This window comes from Myxine glutinosa, chromosome 3, assembly GCF_964187855.1.
Source record: "Myxine glutinosa chromosome 3, kmMyxGlut1.1, whole genome shotgun sequence".
NCBI lineage: Eukaryota > Metazoa > Chordata > Myxini > Myxiniformes > Myxinidae > Myxine > Myxine glutinosa.
Window position 1 is genome coordinate 127918323 of NC_136263.1, and position 18914 is coordinate 127937236.

Here is an 18914-nt window from a genome sequence, read left to right on the forward strand (position 1 = left end):
CGATTCCACCCGACGTTGACCAAATCGCGCTATGCTAAATCAATGAAGGAAAAGACACACGGCTGGGATTCAAATGACACGACACCAGGGATACGGTTCTCAAGACCTCCGGAGGAGATTATATTCGTTCGGAAGGTTAGATTACAACTACAAGAGGGACAGCAAAGGAAGATAGGCACTTAGACACAATCTTATATTAACCCCAACAGACGACAGATAAACAGGACAAAAACTGACTCACACGGGGATTGATGGCAAGGAAAGCGGGTATTCGATGGCCAGCACAAGGTGCACCTTGTGCTCAGGGACAGGATAGCGCGGCCCAAAAGATGCAGGAGGTCTCTCAGCGCTCGGAGGTGGCTCTCTTGTCTTCTCAAGCTCGGGGCGCATCTTACGTCACGTCCGGTACGTGGCCGCGTATGACACGCCCTCGGCGGGGAGTGACACGCCCTCGGGTCGTTAGCTCCGCCCCAGATGGAATCGGCACGTCGCTTCTCATTGGGTGCGTGCGGGGGGTTACCGGCTCCGCCCTTGACGAGGGACTGACAAGGAGCCCCTTCGTGGTAACCCCGTGGAGCGCATGGTCCGGAGCGCATTGTCAATGGCGGCTAACCGAGCCGGTGTGATGACGCACACTCCCCCGCGCAGCGTCGTTGTTGTTGTAATTGTTGTTGTAGTTGTAGTTGTAGTTGTAGTTGTTGTTGTTGTTGTTGTTGTTTGGGGAAGAAGACGGGAGGAGGCATGGGAAGGTCCTAAACTCACTACTGGTGCCATATAATCACATTCTGGTGCAACGAAGAGTCAGAATTAATGGAAACGAGTCCTTAACTGACATAGACTAAGAATAACTAGCAAGATGTCCTATAGTTGTCTACGTGAGATGCGGTGGACCTGGGCACGACATTTAATGGGGGCAAAAAGGGGAAGGTCGGTTCTACAGAGTGTTGTTTACAGACAATGGGACGAGGGAATGGGGGATTGGGGATAGTTGGGGAGTATTGGGGAAATAGGGGAATATTTACAAGCGGATATGGAGGCCAAATTCCATATTCGCAACATTGCACCCTTCTCTACCCTCGGGGCGTCCCGACCCGATAAATTTTTACCTATTTTAGTGTGGCACTCAGATGTAGTTCCCTCTACTATTAACTCTACCCTGAGTGCGACAGTTTTACAGATATTCACAAATGAGTAAATATGTCCCCCTGCGACGTTGCACCCTTCTCCTCACAGAAACACACCCACAGGATAACCGAATCCGGAAAGAATTCGCAAACTAAACATACAGCCGGTAGGGAGCATTATTTACAAGACTACGCTGCTATTTACACTACGATCCAGGACCTGTTTTTGGAGGAACACATGCAGATGTTATGCATAGAGAGAGCACGCATGCCAGCATCGATACACCAACCCACGAGTGCTCTGTGGCCTACGGCCTTTAATAATGTGCAGAGCACCCCATCCAAGCACGAAAAGCACCACCCCATAACACAGTCAGCACCATCCGGTGCACCAATAAAGTGTTTATGAATCACCGGTGGTGTCACAGCCGGCCGATGTTCTGCCGCTGGTCTTGCCTTCGTGTGGTGCACTTGGTGTTCTTGCCTCTTTTAAACAAAATAAAGAAAGGCGCCAACCGCGTCCATTTCTTTATTGTGGCCGTCAGGGGGCCAACTGTTAGTGGTTCACCTTGTATGGCATAGGTGCCACGTTGACCCATAGGTCCATCCACGGGTGGTGCTTGGCCGCAAAAGAACTGCGGTCCATTGTGGGTGGCCACAAACATTGCGGTCCATATGGTGTATCGATCCAGGCAGCAAACAGCGAAAGTGCAGGCCCACAACTGCGAAGCCAGCACCTCTCTCTCCTCTCTCTCTACCCCAAAGCCAGATCCTCGGAGGTGGGAGACAAAAGAAGCAGACAAGTGAGTAAGGTGGTAAGGGCGCAAAAGTGCACGCAATGCAAGGTAATGCACACTGGGGGCACATGGGAACCAGGTGAGACAGGTACGTTCCTACCGTACGCCCCCCCCCCCCACCAGGTAACCTACATGGCCCCTCCCTTACCCCTTACTGTATCCACAAAACACAACACTACCCATAAACATCTACTTTACCAATCAACAAACATCCCTACTGTCTTCCCCGTTCCTCCCATAAACCAAATTCGTCTTCTCTCCCTCCTAACCAATCAAATTTGCCATTTTCAACTTTCATCAAAATTTGCCATCTCCAACTGAACATCAAAATTTGCCATTACCAATTCATCATCAGTCCCTCCTAGGGAGGGAGAGATGGAATCACCCCAATGTCTCATCCACGTCGTGATGCGTCTCACAAATCCACACAGCAATTCTCATTTCTGCAACACAAACAAAGAAAACACAGGTGTGGAGTCATCATCATCACCACAGGTAAGTGGCTGCGTATGGTGCGACAGGTTCATCAATCCTAACTATTTCCTAAATGACTTTAACAACTTTACACTACCCGGGGTCTTTCTCCGGCCAAACCATTGGCCCTCTTACACTATGGGTTCTAAAAAACCAATTCCCATTGGCCAAACTGTGGTGCTTTTCAATTTGGGGTCTCACTCCCCCGATTCATCTCCCGGTGCCCTCGCACAATTTCTGGGCTGTGGCGTGTACCTCTCCCAGTGGGTCTACCCACCTGCACACCTCCACCACTGCAGTTGCCTCCGAGCTTACCTGCTCCTTACCCTAACCTATCTACCTGGGGAAGGCCCTCTGGCGCTCTCCCCACTCGGTGCCCTCTCTGGCACTGGGCTGCCCGATCCACACCCGGGATCCTCAGGCACCCACTCACAACTCTACCGGCTCCCAGAGCCCACCTGCGGCCTCACCTGGCCGACATCCTCACAGTGGTGGAGTGCCCAACCAACTACACACACTAACAGGCTACACGCCCAGCCATTTCCACAACACTAATGCACCCATTCACAATACCATTCTGTCACCCGCACCACAGATGCCAATATCCAACCACAATTTACCTGTACCCTCTACCTAACACTTACACTACCCGCCCCGGGTACTCGTGAAAAGGGTCCACTCTTCCCCCATCCACACCTTCGCACCATGCACACCACTCCGTACCACTTACTCCAACTCTCTCCACACACCTGTACTTGCACACCTGTGCTCTCACACCTGGTGCCACCTGCACCCTTCTCTCCCCAAGCGCATTCGCGCTGATCCACAACACTCATTACTCACACACTGCTCCACACACCTGTCCAGTTGCACACCTGTGCAATCACACCTGTTCCATTCTCACACACACGGCATCATCTCAGCTAACTACTCCCTTCTGAAACTTGCGCTTCCCAGTCGTCCCTTTAAACTATTGCGCTCCCTCGTCATTATCATCCACACTAATCTACCTGCGTCCCCACTACAGGTATCAGTCACTAACTAAACTTAACGTTACCTAATGTCAATCTCTTCTAGATCCCTACAATATAACCTAACCCACCCGGGCTAGTTTTCACTGCCATACACCCCATAATCTATTGCTCCTTTGCCCCACGTCTGTGAGGGATGGTGGATTTGCCATCCCACCACATCGGGGGTCTCTCACTACCAATTTTGCACATCAAATTCCAACAAATCGAAAATTTGCCAATCACTACCCATCATCTGCCAATCACTACTGCCAATCCTTTGCCAATCACCAAATTTTGTTTTTCTCTAATTTTGGGTCCAAAACACTAACCTCATCACCCAGTCTACTCACTAATGCCTCTCGGTGCGCCAATCCCTGTCCAAAGCCCGGCTTCGTAAAGCCAAGCCATGAATGCGGGTTGTTCTGTGCCAGCGGCTGGATGCGTCCGGCACTCGGTGCAGGGACGGGGGCTTACCCGGGCCGAGATCCCACGCACCATCTCGGCGTGGCGCCATCCAATGTCCCGATCTCGACCTGCCGGACTGCCTCAACAAAAAGTGGTCGCCATGACGACCCTTTCTATCGGGCTGCCCGCTCCGCCTAGCGGAGCACGGACGCGGCCGTTCAAAGCGAGGCCCAGCACGCACCGAGGGCCCGCTTCGGCTAAAAGTCGCTCTAACCTCTAACCCGTCTAACGTCGATGCTTCACCTGGATGCTTACACCCCACCCCGCAGCCCGTTCCTTGCTCACACATCCAGCCGTTCCCATGCTACCTTTCCTTACACACCCAGGTACCCTCATTCCACTCACAGCCTTGGTCACACACCTGACCACCGAACACTTTGGCACACATTCGTTGGTCGCACACCTCACCAACACACCTCTTCGCGCCCCCTCCTCGGTCACCTCCTCTGTGACAATCACAGGTGTGCTCTCATTCGCACACCCAACCACGTGCCTCACCACCAACTCCAGCGTGCATTCCCACTCACGCTCTACCATTCCAGGTGTGCATCCTTCCATCCCAGGTGTACATCCTCGCTCACCTGTCACAACCAACTCACTCTCCTTGTCACTCTCACTACTCTCACCCTTACTCTTGACAGCGCACTCTTTCCTCATGCACCTGTCCGTCACACCCCTTTCTCGCGCACACTCTCCCGTTACACCCTCTGTAACACTCACCACAGGTGTGCATTCTTCCTTGCCTTTGACAGCGCACTCTTTCCCCATGCACCTGTCCGTCACACACCTTTCTCGCGCACACTCTTGCGCACACTCTCCCGTCACACCCTCTGTAACACTCACCACACCGCGCTTCCATGTGCTCCCTCGCACACGCGCTACGACCGACTCATTCTCGCCAGCACCCTCACTCCTTGGCACACACTTTTTCCTCACACACCCCAGAGTCAGACTTTCTTGCACACCTCCTTTTTCGCACACCAGACCTGTCGCACACTTCACCAACGGCCTCTCACGAACACCCGGGTCTATCTCGACCCCCAAACTTCTTAAATCCCCTGGCGCATCATACGCACGACCATATTGGTCACCACTTACACCGGGTCCTCTTCCTCTTCGCTTCTCCTCCATCACCTGCGAATCCCTCATCCGGTTAATGAGCACATCATCACGATCCAAACACAGACTTTGGACCAATTCTTTTATCTCCTCTTTTATCTCTTTCTTATCCTCTCTCCGTCGCTTCTTAATTTCGCTCACCCCTCCTTCCACTTCTCCTAATTTCTGCTTCACCTCTTTTATTCCCCGGTACGTCTCCTCAAGCTCGTCCTCCAAGGCTACCTTGACCGTTTCCATGTGCGTCCTCACCTGCCGGTCCTTCGTCTCCATTACCTCTACCACCTCGTCCAACCTCGTTGTCAGTCCCTCACGTACCATCTGACATTCCCTCTTCGTCGCCACCAAGTCATTTTTTAGGTCATTTTGTGTCGCTTTTAACCCTCCTATTACCGCTGTGTTCTTCTTTACCTGGTCCGTTAGTTCTTTTTGTCCCTCTGTTAGCTGCTCCACCTCCTGCGTCAGGTCCTCTATTCCCCCTTGTAACTTTACAGTCCCCTTTCTCACCTCCTTCTCCATGTGCTCCTTACAGTGCCTCACCTCCTCGCGCACTCCTCCGACCTCCTCACTCACACCTCTTCTGATCTCCTCTCCCATCACTTGCATCTCCTGCCCAGATGCCACCCTCATCTGCTCCATTTCCTCCCTGTGAGCATCCAGTTTGGTTTCTACCCCCATTCTGACCCCCTCTATCTGCTGCCCCATTTGGTTAACTTCCCTTTCCGCTTGGTCCCTCATGTCCCTCAATTTGCCTTCCATGGTGTTTTCTAACCCCTCTAACCCTTTTTGCATCCCTTCCATTTGATTCTCTTGAGCGGCCATTCTGTTTTCTACCCCCTCTAACCCATTTTTCACTCCCTCTATCTGATTCTCCTGGGCAGCCATTCTATTTTCTACCCCCTCTAACCCCTTTTGCATCCCTTCCATTTGATTCTCTTGAGCGGCCATTCTGTTTTCTACCCCCATTAACCCCTCCTGTATTTCCCCTAATCTATTGTCTAATCCCTCTATTCTACTCCCTAACCCTCCGATCTGGGCCCCCATTTGGCCCTCCAATCGCTCACCCATTTGTTCCATAAGGGCCCTCATTTGCAACATAAAAAGGTTCGGATCCACCAGGGGCGCTGCCACGGTCGCGGGCGTGGACGCCGTGGCCACTTCGTGCGTGACAACGCTATTTTGCGACCCTGCCGCCCTCACTGCTTCGCTCTCCTCGCGTCCCTCAATTTGGTCCTGGACCGACCCTGCCTCACTCTCCCCTACCGGACCCCAGCTGTCTTGGTCTGCCATAGCGCGACTTTCAAAATTCGGGTTTTTATTTCCGTATAACAAATTCAAATTTCGCCGTTATAATTTCGCGCGGGAAACGCGCTCCGAATCGACTCTACTACAAATTTGGGCCTAATAAATTTAGTCCCGGGTTCGAATCCGACACTCCTGACACCAATTGTTACAGACGCGGCTTAGATGTTATTTACCGAGCGGTGGTATTGCCGCGACCTAACAGTTGCCCCGATTCTTCCCCAACTCACCCGATTCCACCCGACGTTGACCAAATCGCGCTATGCTAAATCAATGAAGGAAAAGACACACGGCTGGGATTCAAATGACACGACACCAGGGATACGGTTCTCAAGACCTCCGGAGGAGATTATATTCGTTCGGAAGGTTAGATTACAACTACAAGAGGGACAGCAAAGGAAGATAGGCACTTAGACACAATCTTATATTAACCCCAACAGACGACAGATAAACAGGACAAAAACTGACTCACACGGGGATTGATGGCAAGGAAAGCGGGTATTCGATGGCCAGCACAAGGTGCACCTTGTGCTCAGGGACAGGATAGCGCGGCCCAAAAGATGCAGGAGGTCTCTCAGCGCTCGGAGGTGGCTCTCTTGTCTTCTCAAGCTCGGGGCGCATCTTACGTCACGTCCGGTACGTGGCCGCGTATATCCAGCGGGGAGTGACACGCCCTCGGCTCGTTAGCTCCGCCCCAGATGGAATCGGCACGTCGCTTCTCATTGGGTGCGTGCGGGGGGTTACCGGCTCCGCCCTTGACGAGGGACTGACAAGGAGCCCCTTCGTGGTAACCCCGTGGAGCGCATGGTCCGGAGCGCATTGTCAATGGCGGCTAACCGAGCCGGTGTGATGACGCACACTCCCCCGCGCAGCGTCGTTGTTGTTGTAATTGTTGTTGTAGTTGTAGTTGTAGTTGTAGTTGTTGTTGTTGTTGTTGTTTGGGGAAGAAGACGGGAGGAGGCATGGGAAGGTCCTAAACTCACTACTGGTGCCATATAATCACATTCTGGTGCAACGAAGAGTCAGAATTAATGGAAACGAGTCCTTAACTGACATAGACTAAGAATAACTAGCAAGATGTCCTATAGTTGTCTACGTGAGATGCGGTGGACCTGGGCACGACATTTAATGGGGGAAAAAGGGGAAGGTCGGTTCTACAGAGTGTTGTTTACAGACAATGGGACTAGGGAATGGGGGATTGGGGATAGTTGGGGAGTATTGGGGAAATAGGGGAATATTTACAAGCGGATATGGAGGCCAAATTCCATATTCGCAACAATATCATTGTTTTCCTTTCCCTTAATTTGGCCCTTACAACCCATTGCTCTATAGCCATACTATTTCCATGTAAACATTATCTTGAAATAATCCAGTCTTCTCTCCTTTGTAACCTGGTGTTGGCTTAGCGGTTAGGGTGCCGGCTTGGGATCCTAGGATCCTGGGTTCGAATCCCGATCGATCACTGAATTAACGCCAGGGGGGTTGACTCAGCCTGTCATCCTTCCGAGGTCGGCAAATTGAGTACCAGCTTGCTGGGATGAATGATCCCGGTGTTTACCCCGGTTTAGAATAGGTACACCGTATCTCTGCGCATCGTAAGAGGCGACCAAGGGTTGGCGTCAGGAAGGGCATCGGGCCATAAAAACATTGCCTCAAACCGGGAACATGATCGTCATGGGGCCCGCAAGGCTAACCCCCGCTCTAGCGGGGAAAATGGCCTTAAAACGATCATTCAATCCAGTCTTCTCCTCTCCCTACAGCATACCAGGCTCATTCTGTTTTCCCAGTAAAGTGGCATTGGGACATTGGGAAAGATTAACACATGGCTATCATTAAACAGTCAGAGAAAGATTTGGAATACCAGTTGTTGTTTTTTTCTTTGTATGCTAAGTTGAGGCTCGTGTAAGAGCTAACACATAGATCATATAATAATTATGGGAGCGGGTGATCAGAGAGGGAGAGAGGGGGGGGGGAGGATGGGGTGAAGCACAACAACAGTAGAGAACATGGACATCGGGAGATCTGTGGAAGAGAGAGGGTTGGGGACATGGGCTAAACAAAATGGACACCACAAGGACTTTGAGGAAAGAAAACGGAATTAGAAGGAGGTGGATTTGGGTTGGATTAACGGGGTAGAAAAGATCAACATTTTGGATGGGGGTAGATAATATATGGTGGTGGACAGCTGTTTTGAAGACCTGTAGGGAGGAGTGGGATTGGAAAGAGTGGGAGTTTGTTCCAAAGTCGGGAAAACAGAGGAATGAAAGAGCGAAGGTGAGCAGAGTCTTGATTTTGGCAGTTTCACCAGAAGAGGGTTTGTGACAGATCTTGTGTGTCCCGCAGGAATATTTGGGGGACAGAGCACAGACAGAGCAGGGGGCGATAGGCCGGAGAAGAGTCGGTAGAAGAGTCGGCAGACGTTGCGAATCATTCAGCCCATCATTCTTTACCAATCACTCCCTGCCAGATCGGCTCCATGATGCTGGCATATGTACTGTAAAGTGTTAAGTCATTGCAGATAAGTTTCCAAGGGCGGGAATGTTCGTGTCGTGGATAAGGGGAATGTACGAGTGTTGTAATTACTGAGCATCTTCTTGAGACGGTGTGCAGGTGGTCCGTCCTATTGAGCATTAAGAAGAGCATCTTCTCTTCTAGACTTGACCTGACAACTTCCCAGCAAATGTCCGCTGCCCTTCTTCTGCTCCAATCGGTTCAAGCAGGTTCAATCTTCTGCTCCAATCTGACCAGATGTTTGTTAAAGTGGACATCTCTCTGGCCATTCTCAGAGAGCCTCCTCAGCATCGACGAGTCTGTCATTTCACTCAGGCCAACAGGCACGTTCTTCAAGCAGCCATCAATCATCTGGACTGGTCTCCCATCTCTACTGCCTCTGACATCAACTCATCCTGGGAATTCTTCCAAAGTAAATTGCTCTCTCTCTCTCATACGCAGATTTATCCCATCTCGTCTTCAGTTGTCATACCCTTCCCCCCGTCCATGGTACACGGAATCTTGTGGTGAGGCAGTTGCCCTGAAACAACTTGCCTTCGCCTCCTGGAAGGCAAATCCAACAGAAGGCAAATCTCATTTCCTTTCACAAAGCCCGGAACAAGTGTGTGTCCACCATGACCACCAGCCTCCCTGTGGTGAGAGAGTGAAAGGCCCTCAGAATCAGCTTCATCGCGGGAGATACCAATGATTCTGAAAGCCTTTCAACAGCATGAAGCTCAGCTAGGTGTGAGGCAGGGGAACGAGGGGAGAGCAGTATTCAATCAAGCTGCGGGTTAAAGCTTTGTATGTGGTGAGGAGATCGGAAGTCCCCAGAAAGGACTTCACACGATGGAGGATGCCCAGTCGACTGGTTTGGAGGCCAGCTTGGAAATGTGGTTTTCCCAGGAAAGATCATGGCAGATAGTGAGACCCAAAGGCTTGAGTGACAGAACTTCTTGGAGAGGATGGTATAAAGTATATTGTAGGGTTTTCCAGACTGTCTTTTCGGAGAGACATAGTGAGAATGTGAGATTTGTCAGGATTGAAAGACAGGTTCCACTTGTTTGACCAGTTTGTGATTTTATCCAGGTCTGCAGCGAATGAAGAGGATGCTGCCTGCTGATCTGAGGGTTGAGATGTGGAGCGGCATTAACTGGAGTCATCAGCAAAGAGATAGAGAGGATTTTCCAGAGAGCCTGAGAGATCATTCATGAAGGCCAGAACACTGCCTTGAAGAACTCCAGCCTGTACAGGAAGAAGAGATGAGAGAATTCCATTTCGAGCCAAACGTTGACTATGACAGGAGAGGAAGTCCATGAGCCATGCGTGGAGGTTTCCATGGATACCATAAGAGTAGAGTTTGGTGAGCAGGGTGGGGTGCCAGACTGTATTGAAGGCACAAGATATGTCAAGGGAGATGGCTCTGATTTCCTGTCTGGTGTTGAAGACCTCCATCCATTGTTGATACAGCAGAAGCCGCATGTCCCGAATGGAATGGCCAGGTTTGAATCCAAATTGATGATCAGAGATCAAGTCATTGGATAAGAGGAAGGATTTATTATCAGAAGCGATGATGGATTCCATGATCTTGCTGATTATTGGGAGCAGGCTGATCGGTCAGTAGTTGTGTGGAAGGAACTCAGGGGTACCCCTCCCCAAAGACCTGCTCAAAGGTTCATGGAATCGTTTTTTATTAAAAAATATATATTTACAGTGCAAACTGTCATAAGGTGCACATCATTGATAGGAGAGACGAGTCATGTTGCCTGCCTGACATCATAGCTCGCTCCACTGACAGTCTCAAAAATCAGTCCTTGTACACCCTCATGTCCTCAAACCAGGGGAAAGGGATATTTGCATTGTTGCCTGAACCTGAGGGCAGCAAGTTGCTTGATACAATGGAAGTCTGTTTCATCTCATGTTTGCAAGGACAGATATGCAGATTGTAAAACAATAATCAGAGTGAGGTTGCATTTCAAGTTAATTAACTTTCAAAAGTTAACCATGGTCAATTTAACCTCAAGATGAGTCACAGAGGGTGTGCAAGCCTTTGCAAATAGTTGGTATTGTCTGAAATGTAAAATTAGATCAATAGGACATATAGATTACGAGATACCATTCGTAATGTCAGACATTCTGGCGCAAATGTATTTTCCTTTATTTAGTAAAACATTGATACATACACATGTTTAACATGTTACAAGATTTCCTAAATTATAATTAGTCATGTATTTTTATTTTTTATTTTTTTTGTGTACTGAATCGAGGCTCGTGAAAGAGCTTTATTTTGATGTATGTAGCATAATATACAGTAGATGAATTCAACATTGGAAAGAGTTAATTTCAATACCATGTCCCAAAGCACAATATATTACATGGTACAAATGAATCATATTATGTAACATCGTGCAGATTAATTCATCATTGGGAATATATAATCCCAACACTATAATTCAATGCACCATATATTTAACTATATCACCCTTATTCATAAAGAAACAAGAAAGAACGATCAGAGATAGCAGACCCTCACCAGGACGTGTTTTCAATGGGTTTTAAGGCTTTTGTGTGAAAACAAATATGGCGGCCGAACCACGTGACCAATGACGTCATCGTTATTTTTTTTTTCTCCACCAATTTATCCCTCGATGATGCTCAAGAAATTTCATCTTGATCGGATGACATTTTGTACTTGTCGAATTATGACGTCATAATGGATGCACCTATGACATTATCATTAACATATGTTATTCCACATGGAGAGCTCTTTACAATAAGCCATGCCTCAATTTTTTCTTTGCAGCGCTTTCGGAGATATAGAGGTGCAAAGTTTTTCGGTTTTTACAAGATGGCGGCCGAACCACGTGACTGACGACATCATTTTTTTCCCCCACCAATTTATCCCGAGATGATTCTCAAGAAATTTCATCTTGATCGGATGCCGTTTGGTACTTGTCGAATTATGACGTCATAATGGAGGCACCTGTGACATCATCATTATGATATTTTATTCCCCATGGAGAGTTCTTTACAATGAGCCATGCCATGCGATTTCGGAGATATAGAGGTGCAAATTTTTTCATGACGTATGACATCTTAATTATAATTTAAAAATTATACAGGTGGAGTTGCACTTATGGTGAAAATTTCTTGACAATAGGACCAACGGTTGCAGAGAAAATCGTATTTATTCTGTGCGGACAAACAAACAAACAGACAGACAGACAGACAAACAAACAAATGAAAAATCACTTATAGAGCGACACTTTGCAAATCAGAACAAAGTAGAATGGCACTCAGTGGAGCGTCTTTTTGACCTCAAAAATAATTTGTGGTTGAATTCAGTGACCTGATATGCAGATCGTCTTCAAAGTTAGTTATTCTAATGAAAATTGACAATTTTAGAAATTTGGCCTATGTTGACCTTTTGGCCAATGTTGACCTCAAAAATATTTGGTGGATGGTTTCAGTAAGCTGACATGCAAATGTTATTCAGATTTCAAGTCAATCGGATGAAAATTGAGGATTTTAGTTATTTTTAAAAAGTGGTTGACCTTTGGCCGATGTTGACCTTATGACCTATGTTGATCTCAAAAATAGTAGGTGGTTGAATTCAGTTAGCTGATATAACAATCCTTTTCAAATTTCAAGTCAATCGGATGAAAATTGAGGATATTAGAAATCTGAAATGGTTGTTGACCTTTGGCCTATGTTGACCTTTTGGCCTATGCTGATCTCAAAAATAGTTGGTGGTTGAATTCAGTTAGCCGATATGTAAATCTTATTCAAATTTCAAGTCAATCGGATGAAAATTGAGGATTTTAAAATTTGAAAAAAAGGGGTTGACCTTTGGCCTATGTTAACCTTTTTACCTTTTGACCTCAAAAAATATAGGAATTTGTCGGCGGAACACAAACTCTACCATTTCCTGAAGTTTCGTGAAGATCAGTTAAAAACTGTAACCTGTAGGCAAGTATAAGTGAGCGGACAGGCAAACACACAAACACAAACAAACACACACACAAACTGGTGATGAACATGCAATTTTTTTTTTTTTGCCAAGTAACAAATAAACAAACACACACAAACCAACAAACAAACACACAAACCGGAGTGATCAACATAATTGCAATTTTTTTATTTTTTTTTGCCAAGTAACAAACAAACGGACTAAAATGCAATATCCTCTCCTCTGGCGTGGGTAATAATTACAGTACCTTTATTAAAAACTACACCAAATTGATTTACCATTGCTTGGTTTGTAAGGAACCAGGTTTGTAAGGTTTGTAAGGCTTGGTGGTCTAACATTGCCTCCGTAAGAGTTACTGTATCCCGATAAATGAATTTAAAACAAGAAATTCAGTCAGAATGCCAGCGATAATTCGCCTACTCTCTCTTCTTCTAAGAACACGGGGTAGAATAATTATTTTGCTTATAATTTCTCCCACAGTTGCAAGGATCTGTTTTGCACATTTTTTGTGTAAAGCGGTGTGATAGAGGGTGTGAAAGAGCGGCAGAGCAGGATTTTAGGACCCGTGGGCTGATGCCGTCTGGTCAATTTGCAGAATCAGAGTTGAGGATTGACAGATACTTCTCCAACTTGTCAGGAGAGGACACAGAGCCCAGGAGCAGCTGGGTACGACTGGGTAAGATGGGTACAGAGAGCGATGGGTTTGGGACACAATATTTTGAGGCAAACACAGAGTTGAGGCATCCAAATTTTTCACGGGCATTGTCAGCTGTGTAGCCGTTTGAGGTAAGGGAGGGGATGGAAGGGGAACAAACACCAGAAACAGATTTGACCAGATGCCACCAGGATTTGCAGGAGACAGGTTTGAGAGTTCAGTCTTGAGAGTAGAGAGATATTGTTTCCTGGCTCTCCTGAGGGTAGACACACACTTGTTCCGAGCTTTGTGGAAGGAACTGAGATTGCCTTCCGTTGGATTTACCTTCAATGAGGCAAAGGGAGGTTGTTTCAGGGCAACTTCCTTACCACAACATTCAGTGTACCATGGGTGGGAGGAAGGGTATGACAACTGAAGACGAGATGGTATAAATCTGTGCATGAGAGAGAGCAAATATCTTTGGAAGAATTCCCAGGATGAGTTGATGTCAGAGACAGTAGAGATGAGAGACCAGTCCAGAAGTTTGATGGCTATTTGAAAACCATGCCAGGCGACCTGAGTAAAATGTAGACTTGTCGACGCTGAGGATATTTCCTGAAAATGGCCAGAGAGAAACATACAGAAAAGAAACATACACTTTAACAAGCATATGATCAGACGAACCGATTGGAGGAGAAGAAAAAAATGCAGACATTTTCAGGGAAGTTAGTCATAACCAAGTCCAGAAGGAATGATGTATCGTTGACAGATCTGGGTCGGGAAATTGACAGATTGTGTCAATCCCAATGAGTTACTGAGGTCCATGGCTCGTGTGAGAGGTACCCACACCCATACGGTCCATGTTGTCGGACAGCGAGATGTAAATGGAGTCCTCGCTATTTGGTGGACGGTACAACACACATATGATCAAAAGGTGGGAGCGGATTTGAAGCCATAGCCAGAGGTACTCCTGAGGGTGTGGTGGAGTGAGGGCAGTGCAGAGAGAGTGAGAAAGAGAGTTTTTTTTATAAAGAAAGCAACCCCACCACCTGGATGAGGGTCAGTTCCATCATACCAGAAGAGGGAGTAACCAGGGAGAGACACTAAGGAGTCAGAGACATCTTGAAGGAGGAAAGTTTTTGTTGAGCAGATCAAGTCTGGTTTGTCAGAAGCAACCTGTATTGAGAGATCAGTGAAGTTTGAGCGAAGGCCCCAGATGTTTGAGGTCCATACCGTTAAATAAGAGGAAGGGGGAGCATTGGATACAGGAGAAGGGAGGGAAGGGATAGGATAAGATGAGGGAGGAGAGGAGGAGGTAGGGAAAGCTGTTGACAGTATGTCAGAGATTGCAGAAGAGCTTGGAGAAAGGGGAGGATGAGGAGGACAAAAGGCTAGATGGTGATGGGATGAAGCACAGTGAGAAGTAATTTGAGGGGGGGGGGGGGCAGAGTTTAGTAGAAGATTGGAGAAGGTGGAGGAATGAGTTGTAAGAGAGAGGAAGGGGGGAGGAGGCAACTTTGTGGATGAGTTAAGAGGTGACTTTGAGGAGGAGGGGTGAGGGTTAGTTTTGAGGGGGAGGGGTGATGGGGGAGATTTGAAGGGGAGGGTTGGGGAGGGTTGAGGAGGGAGTTTTGAAAGGGAGGGGCTAGGTGGGAGTTTTGAAGGAAAGGGGTTAAGGGGAATTTTTGAAGGGGAAAGATGAGCGGGAGATTTGAAGTGGAGGGGTGAGGGGGGAGTTGTGAAGGGGGGAGTTTTGAAGGGGAGGGGTGAAGGGGAAGTTTTGAAGGGGAAGGGAGAGTGGGTAACTTTGAGGGAAAGGGATAAGGCAGGGGTTTTGAAGGGGAGGGGAGAGATTTGAAGGGGAGGGGTGAGGATGGAGATTTGAAGGGAAGGGGTGAGGGGGAAGTTTTGTAAGGGAGGGGTAGGGGGAAGGTCGTGATGGAATGGGGGTAGGAAGGAGTAGAGGGAGGGGACATGGAGTGGGACGTGGTTGTGTTGTACAAAAGGAACGATTAATGAAACACAAGCATCCATTGCAAGTTGGGGTTCTTGAAATTTTCAAGTCGGATATGTATTTGAAAACGTTGGAGGGGTGATATAAAGGCAAGTTTAGAGAATGTAGAAAGGAGGAGCTGTATGTGTTGGTATGGTTGAAGGATTTATTTGAAAACAAACTTTTGAAGAGGAAAATGAAGAGCGAATTATAATGGAATAGAGGATTCAACATGGGTGAAAAAGGAAGTTGAAACATTTTAAATAGCACCGTGAAGACCATGATGGTAAGATGTGAGGTGTATGTAAGCATTTGGTAGGTACGTCAGGAGCAATTACCTTTTTCATTATTTTGTTAATTATTGATATTGAGGGTTAGGTCGAAGAAGAGCAGAGAAGAGTGGAGCAAAAGCTTGAAGAAAAGAATTTTGAGCTGGTTAGTGAATAACTTCACGATCAGAGTGGGAATGCAGAGTGGAAAACTGCAAAAATTGAGGAGGCCGGAAGAGGAAGTAGAAGTGGGGGAAGTAGGGTGGTCGGGGGAGGTGAAAAGTTTGGAGGTAACAAGGAAATGTTTTTTTTTTTTTAGACACTAAACAGGGGTTATAATTGTGAGGATTTGAAGGAGAAATAAGGGGACTGGGAAGAAAACAAAAAGGCTGAAGGTAGTTGGGAGAAAAGACAATAAAAAAGACATCTGTGGACTTGGACAAGGAAAATGTCGGCCTCAAAAAACCGGCACGAAAGGTTCGACGAATAGTTACAAATTGGCACAAGTTTTAAAACAAAAACCAAACTAGAAGCATACAGTAAATACAGAGACAGCAAAATAAACAGCAAAAACTCGACAAAACTACCGGGAGTACCTGTCTTTGAGGAATTTGGCAGAGCCCAAAAACGGCCAACCAAGCTCATGGAACCGGAACCACAAGTCTAGTCTGCTCCCATGTCCAGTTCTATGAGTTGATAAATCCCTTCAATCTTCATGTTGACAACATTTCAGTTACCACTTTGGCTTTCACAGCAAAGTGTGAAGATAGGTAGTTTCTCATCGTTCTCAGTGTCAGACACAAATTCCACTTTTGCTGCTGTATGAACATACTGGATTTTTGACGTTATCGTTCATTTGGTTTGTTGTTGTTGTTGTTGTTGTTGTGTAGTGCCAGGCAGTTCTCTCGGTCAAGCCTGCGGCACAGAGACAGCCGATTAATCTTGCAGGAGTGACCCAGAGATCCCCCACATCCAGTATGGTGTACCCCACCATCACAAAGTCAGGGCCACGACAGAGTTAGAGAAGGAGAAAGGGAGAGGGAGAGGGAGAGGTAGAGGTAGAGGTAGAGGTAGAGGTAGAGGGAGAGGTAGAGGTAGAGGGAGAGGTAGAGGTAGAGGGAGAGGGAGAGGTACAGAGAGACACAGAGAGAGAGAGACACAGAGAGAGAGAGAGAGAGAGACACAGAGAGAGAGAGACACAGAGAGAGACAGAGAGAGAGAGACAGAGACAGACAGAGACAGACAGAGACTGACAGAGAGACAGAGAGAGACAGACAGACAGAGACAGACAGACAGACAGATAGAGACAGACAGACAGAGAGAGACAGAGACAGAGACAGACACAGAGACACACACAGATACAGAGAGAAACAGAGACAGACAGACAGAGACAGACAGACAGACAGAGACAGACACACAGAGACAGACAGACATAAAGAGACAGACAGACAGAGACAGACAGACAGAGACAGACAGACAGAGACAGACAGATAGAGACAGACAGACAGATAGACAGAGAGAGACAGAGACAGAAGAGGGAAAGGGCCAGCTCATAGGGACCAATCGGCAATCTGACAGTGACCACGCTGGCCTGACAAATTCGGGCAGCAGGGAAGAATGGGGAAGATTTGGGCCCCGACTTGCGTTGGGTGTTACTACCACTGCAAAGAGGCGTCCCCGATAGCTGGTGTTCATTTAGGTTGTTCCGGCTGCAGTAAGACTTTCACTTTGTTGCCAGAATGGCATTTCCTGCCTAAGTGTCTTATGTTTTTTTTTTGCACTTATGGCATTCTGACATCTTCTAATGACAAACATTAGCCATGGGATTTTGCTTGCCACACCAGAAGCATTTCTTATCACGCCAAAATGCACACCTTTGTCTGACATTTTTCGTAGTTGATGGAAGAAGTAGGGCTTTTTCTGTTGTCTGGTGATCTGCCGCTTCCATACAACAACAACAACAACAACAACAACATGCATTTTAAGGCCATTTTCCCTGCTAGAGCGGGAAAGATCCTGCCTGCCTGCTAAGATCTGCCGCTTCCATGCTAGATGCAATTTCTCCAGGCTTTTCCAGTGTCAAGACGTTTTCCATCAGCAGCTTTGTAATAATGTTGCTTCTTCCCAATCCACATACCAGCCTGTGCTAAAGTCCCTCAGACAGGAAAGTCCACGATGAAAGCATTCACACATTCCCCATCTCCTCGAAAATGGATGGAAAACACCAATGGTTTTGGCATCAGATGGTCCTTCACCAAACCATCAGTTGCTGGAATTATTTACCTCAAGCATGTGTACTCATTTCCCTGCTTTTTTTCAAAGGATGTGCAAACTTTGTCCACGAATGTATGACACATTAATCTATATATATATAAAACTGTGTGTGTGTGTGTGTGTGTGTGTGTGTGTGTGTGTGTGTGTGTGTGTGTGTGTGTGTGTGTGAGTGAGAGTGAGAGTGAGAGTGAGAGTGAGAGTGAGAGTGAGAGTGAGAGTGAGAGTGAGAGTGAGAGTGAGAGTGAGAGTGAGAGTGAGAGTGAGAGTGAGAGAGATAGATAGATAGATAGATAGATAGATGTTACCGATAGACTCCGAAACGGAGAGGCTCACGTGCTTGATATTTGGCATAGACATGGCCATTGAGCCTGGGACGAACATGGCTGAGACCATATTTGACGAGATCCATATTTTTTATTCATATTTACGTCAGCGCATTTCAGCGAAGTACCCGCTAATCTCAGCCGGCGCCAGAGCTCGCTGATTCGCTCAGAGCGATCACGTGATGTTCCATCCCGTCACACGTCACACGTTTGCACGTAATTCAGGGCGAAAAGCGATTACGGTTTTTCACCTTTATGCGACCGTGTTTTGTGTCGATTTTGTGCGATATGAATTAAATTTTAATTCATATTTCGTGTTTACGAATTCGAATACGAAGGATTTCCCCTTTCCCCTTTCGATTTCGAATACGAATGAAATACGAGCTTGAGTCGAGAGGGCGAATGTACGGGTCTCCCCTCCCCCACCCGGCAATGCCGGGTACTTCTGCTAGGATCACGTGATGTTCCAACTTTGCCGCCATAATCTCACAGTTATGCGTTCGCAAGTAATTCAGTTTTTTCACATTTCAGCGAGGAACATTGCCATTCACACCACATAGGTTTTTTTTCACTTTCATCTGATATTTGTGATTTATTTCAAACAAACTGAATTCCCATCTACACGGCCATGTATTCCTATTAACGTTATGTAAAGTACATAAATTGTGTG

The 18914-nt window shown here is 47.2% G+C and overlaps 1 protein-coding gene across 3 annotated transcripts in view; it reads left to right on the forward strand.

The window, feature by feature from the left end:
* The window catches only part of LOC137423217 (transmembrane protease serine 2-like), a 245594-nt gene that overhangs the window by 94739 nt on the left and 131941 nt on the right, over nt 1-18914 (forward strand). The gene's annotated exons all lie outside the window — the stretch shown is intronic.